Source organism: Paramisgurnus dabryanus, chromosome 6 (assembly GCF_030506205.2).
Source record: "Paramisgurnus dabryanus chromosome 6, PD_genome_1.1, whole genome shotgun sequence".
Classification (NCBI taxonomy): domain Eukaryota; kingdom Metazoa; phylum Chordata; class Actinopteri; order Cypriniformes; family Cobitidae; genus Paramisgurnus; species Paramisgurnus dabryanus.
Window position 1 is genome coordinate 45710278 of NC_133342.1, and position 5921 is coordinate 45716198.

The 5921-nt window shown below is 46.6% G+C and overlaps 1 pseudogene; it reads right to left on the bottom strand.

Moving 5' to 3' along the window:
• Positions 1 to 206: 206 nt before the first annotated feature.
• LOC135767515 (5S ribosomal RNA) lies at positions 207 to 323 on the bottom strand (annotated as a pseudogene).
• Between the last annotated feature and the right edge of the window lie 5598 nt (positions 324 to 5921).

Sequence of the window (5921 nt, forward strand, 5' to 3'; positions counted from 1 at the left end):
GGGGCACACCCCTACTCTTTTTCGAAGGACATCCTGGGATTTTTAATGACCACAGAGAGTCAGGACCTCGGTTTTTAACGTCTCATTCGAAGGACGGTGCTTTTTTTTTTTTTTTTGACAGTATAGTGTCCCCGTCACTATACTGGGGCATTAGGACCCACACAGACCACAGGGTGAGCACCCCCTGCTGGTCTCTTTAACACCTCTACCAGCAGCAACCTGGTTTTCCCAGGTGGTCTCCCATCCAAGTACTAACCAGGCTCAGCCCTGCTTAGCTTCAGTGGGCAAGCTGTCTTGGGCTACAGGGTGATATGGCTGCTGGCCATAATGTGCCCCCACTTTGAGAAAGAAGGTCCTTCCTCAGGGGAATCCGCCAGGGAGGGGCTGTCGCGAGGAGCATTAGTTCTGGAAACCAATTCCTGGTCGTCCAGTACGGGGCGATCAGTAAAAGGCTCTCCTCGTCCTGCTTGACTTTGCACAGCGTCTGTGCGATTAAGCTCACTGGGGGGAATGCGTATTTGCGCATCCCCCGAGGCCAGCTGTGTGCCAATGCGTCCACGCTGAGGCTGCCCTCGGTTAGTGAATAAAATAGGCGACAGTGGGTATCGTCCGGCGACGCAAACAGATCTATCTGCGCACGACCGAACTTCTTCCAAATTAGCTGGACCGTCTGGGGGTGGAGTCGCCATTCGCCGGGGCGCGCAGCAAGAGAAAGCACATCTGCCGCTGTATTGAGCGAGCCCGGGATGTAAATGGCACAAAGGGACCTCAGATGCTTCTGACTCCAAAGGAGGAGATGACGAGCGAGATGCGACAGGTGACGGGAGCGCAAACCGCCTTGACGGTTGATATACGCAACGGTCGCAGTGTTGTCGGTGCGTACTAGTACATCCTTCCCTCGCAGCTCCGTAGCAAACCGTACAAGTCCCAGATATACAGCCCACAACTCTCGGCAATTGATATGCTAGTGCAACTGGGGTGCTGTCCACACCCCTGAACCGTAAGCTCGTCGTACGTGGCACCCCAGCCCGTGTCGGACGCATCTGTGTGGACAACAGCATGCCGAGAGACCTGTCTCATGGACACACCGGCCCTGAGAAACGCGGGGTCCGACCACGGGGGGAATGTTAGGCGACACGCAGGTGTAATAGCTACACAATGAATCGATCGCGAAGCCAACGCTGAAGCGGTCTCATATGGAGCAGTCCGAGCGGTGTCACGGCCGCTGCTGCTGCCATATGCCCCAGGAGCTTCTGAAATTCTTTCAGCGGGACCGCATTCTTCCCTCGAAATGAACCGAGGCAAGTCAGAATTGACTGGACGCGCTCTTCTGTCAAACGCGCTGATAATCGATCGAGTCCAGTAAAACCCAACAAGATGGGCTGGGAAGCTGAAGCCAAGCCCCCAGGGACCGTACGAGGGGAATTAAAGGCACTACCGGTGTACCTGCGGTGGGGCGGTGAAGCGAGACAGGTGGTACTGCCGGTACGTCTGCTGTGACAGCATAAGTATCTACAGTATGTGTGTGTGTGACACTGACCTGAGCCCGCTGAGGGTGACGGTCGTCTGGTCTCCTCAGCGGAGAGCGCAGACTCTGATGAGGGTGCTGGTGGTCCAACCTCCTCAGCGGAGAACTCGGACTCCTCAGAACACCCGCTGGCAATAGAGGAGAGGGAGGAAGAGCATGTGAATGCCCGCTCACATCTCTCTCGATCCTCTGTAGACCTGGAGAAGGAATAGGAACGCAGTCTTTTGTGGTTTTGTGGGTGCCGGCTGAGAAGCCGGCGTAACAGAAACAAAACGAAACCCTCTACCGGTGGAGGGAGCGGTGCCATCACCGTCTCCCGTAGAGTGATCCCATCCAAATCCAGGTCGCCCGTCTCAGGGCCGCTTCGATTTCCGTTTGCCACGGGAAGCGGGTGGGGCGGTTGAGGCGTGTTTTGCCGACGGCTGTTCCCCCTCCGTGGCCTGGAAGATGTTATAGCGGGGTGGGGGGGTGGGGGTGGAGGCAGCCGCCGGAGGGCGCCCTCGGCGAGGAGCAGACGTAGTTCTTGGACCACAATCGTGGACATGGCACGACCAATCGCCTGTGCTGTCACCTTCGTTGCGCGAAGAGCCAGATCAGTGGCAGCCCGGAGCTCCGAAAAGACAGGCGAGTCGTGTCCTCCCTCGTGCAGATCCCTCAAGGCCTTCGCTTGGTGAACCTGCAGCAACGCCATTGCGTGCAGGGCTGAAGCCGCCTCTCCACATGCCTGGTGGGGAGCGCCCGTTAAACCGGACGACTGTCTGCAAGCACGAGAGGGGAGGGTTGGGCGGTCCTTCCAGGAGGGAGCGGTGGCCGGACACAGTTGCATCGCGACCGCACGCTCCACGGGGGGATCCCCGTATAACCCTTAGCGGCTCCGCTGGTGAGGGGGGAGGGCTGAAACGGCCATAATCTGGTAGAAAACTGCGACTTCCAGGTTCTAGTCAGCTCCTCGTGCACCTCGGGGAAGAATGGTACCGGCGGAGAGGGTTGTGAAACCCGGGCAGCTCCAAAGAACCAATCATCCAGGCGGGACGGCTCGGGCTGAGGGGGGTTAACCCACTCTAACCCTACGGTCTCCGCCACTCGAGCGAGCACGGCCACCATCTCTGGATCGAACTCTGGCGTCCCAACCCGACCAGAGGGAGGAAGGGCGTCGGGGTCCACGTCAAGGGGAGGAGGCCTACCCTCGGATGCTGCGGCTTCTGTGGATTCGGAGGGCTGCACAACGGATTCTAGAGACATCGTAGAACACAACGCTGAAGTCTCCATTGGCACATCAACCGGCTGTGGATGAGGAGACTGAGAGCAGGAGGACGAATCCCCCGACCAGCTCAGCACAGTGATGCGGAGGTCGTCCTTTGAGAGCTTCACAGCCGCCCCGTGGCGGCGCTCAGCACTCGCATGATGAGGGTTGCGTTTTTCCCGAAGGAAAGACAACCGTCTCCGCAAATCCACAAGGGACATGTTCTCGCAGTGAGAACACTTACCCCCAGCAAACGCTGCCTCTGCGTGCTCGATGCCCAAGCACGAAAGACAACGCTCGTGACCGTCCTTCGGACCCATGTACTTGCCGCACCCAAGATCGCACGGACGAAAAGCCATCCTGAAAAGGACGCTGATCTCTGGATATGGGCCATTCTACCGAATTGGTGCAAATTGACACTTCAAAACGTCTTGAAAAAAGTGTGTTTTTTCCTGCAAGCTTTGTAGCCATAAACATAGTAGAACATCTAAGGAACACTAATCTACTGATTGGACACTTTAGTTTCTTAGCATGTTCTTATACAGTTTCGAAATGTTTTCTCTCTCCCAAAATGTGTCACTACCGAAACACAACAACATTTGATATAAAAAATAGGTTTTTAATAGCCTATTCTGATTTTCTGTACATTAACCTTCTAAATATATATTTTATTTTATTTTTAAAGACAGTTTCACGGTTATATTGATTGGAAATATAATTTTAACAAAACTATAAGAGTGGTTTATCAAATGAAATGCATTTTGAAAGCAATATTTCTCTGTAATTGCCATACATGCACTGATACAGATTTGAAATTCAAGGATTCATTAGTTTAAATTTGTATCTAACTAAATAAAATTATGTCATCTTTTCTGATAACAAAACCTATTTTATTTTTCTAGAACATTATTTGTTTCGGTCGTCACAGTAATGTTTCGGTAGTGGCATCCATATTGGATTGTCCATATTTTGTGTAAAAAAAAGTAATTAGTAAGTCAAAAATGATTGGCATTATGAAGTCAAAACATACTGCACAAAAAATATCTAAAGCAACACCACATAAAAGCACTTTGCACTGACATTACGCTGAAGAGATGGCGGATAGTTCAGACCTTAAAGGGATGCAAGATAGCCGATTTTTGCGAGTTTTATGTGTATCCTGTATATTTTATGTGTTTATGTGTATATTGGCCAATATGTGGCTGCTGTGTTCACCGACATTATCACTGGCATTATTTACAGACAGAGTGCTGGAAGCCACAAGCGATTGCAGGTCATGTGACTTAAAACAAACAACCTTTCCGTGACAACATTGAAAGCTCAGCCTAACAGCTGATCATAACTGGACAAGCGGGTTTTTATTTCTATATGATTTTTTTATTTATATATATTTGTAGTAGTAAAGTGCTAGAAATCAATATCCTTTGCTGATAGTTTCTCATCATTGTGGAGAGTGCAGTTCATGGTTCCATAGAACCATCACCTGTTTTTACTATTTGTTAAATATAGTTTTTTAAGTTCAATAAATGTTACTTTTTTAAATTGAGACATTTATAATGTAAACTGAGTGAGCAAAAGCAGTATCGGCTCCAAGTATCGGCTCAAGAAAATCGGCAGCCTGTATCGGTATCGGCATTGGCACAAAAAAAAATCCATATGGGTCGATCCCTAAAAAGAACTATACACACAGAACTGTCTTTTAACCATCTTCCTGGGTTTGTCCTGTCTTTTCCTCCATTCTTTTCTGACATTTCTTTGCTCCCTGTCAGATAATTCTTTGATACTTTTCAGCATCCCTTCTTCCCTGCGTTTCTGATTTTGTTATCTTTCCTTTTTTTAAGTATTCTTGGTACCTTTCTGGGTCCTCCCTCAATCTTTGTATGTATTTTCTCAGTCTGTCTACTTTCATCTTTCCGTCTATGCATATTGGCAATTCCTCTCTCTCTGTAGCTATCTCTACAAATTAACCAAAGATATTCACATTTACATTATTAGTGTGAGCCTCTCCTGTCTACACTTAACAATGACATGTCAATTTACTATGATACTGATAAGTGCTATCTGTTATATCAATTATATAAAGCAATCAGTCAAAGTCCCACTAAATAAGCACAGAATGTTTTCCTAGAGACCAGAGGTAGAATCATATAGCCTTCATTTATCTTAGTTTGTAGTCCTAGTCAAATCACATACAACATTACAGAAATATGACTGACAAATTATTTGTACTAAAAAAAGAATATATGTGCACTTGAAAGTTTCTATTTATTTATTAAAATAAAGAAATAAGTGTCATTTTGTCACTACCGAAACAATCACGTCACAACCGAAAAGTCAACACATGTTTCGGTTGTGACTGTTTCGGTAGTGACAATTTAAGCTAACTTTGATCCTACTGCTAAGATGCTAATTAGTACGTAGTTAGCCAGCACAGTTCTCGACATTGAAACATGAGTAAAACCTAAATGACCAGTAGAACATTTTTTAAAAAATGTATTAATCATTGAAAATGTGTGATCGGTAGTGACATTCATAAATGTCACACACTGATTTTCAAACTTTTGATCACATTTACTTCAAAACCATGGGACTGATCTAATCGCCATGCCACCACGAGGGAGCGAGGCACAGACAAAGTTTATGGTTCAAAATTGAGGGAAGTGGCTTAAAGCAGTATTATATTATTGACCAAACTATGCAATGTTTCGGTAGTGACGTGAAAATGCGGGACAGTGTTTTTTTTACATGATTATTCATGATTTTTACTGAAAATATGCAATAAATATATTTTTGGTTTTAATTTACAAAAGTATTCAAAATGATACTTCTTTAAAAAATTATAAAAAATTATAAAAAAAATGGTGAAATTCAGACCTTGGGGTTTGGGACAACCACCTCTCAATTGAAAGCACCATATAAATGATGATATTTTATATATAAAGCCTGCAGCTACCTCAAATATTACTTTGGGTTTTGATTGCTATTTGCTTATATTTTTTATTATCAAAACTTTTCCTACGTTAATGCTTTTTAAATTAGTTTTTTGGTTCCGGGACAGCAATTTGCACGAATTCGGTAGAATGGCCCATATACGAGAGCGTGGCTGCCTTTAACAAGGCACAGAGCTCTCTGGTATCACTCTTTTAGGGA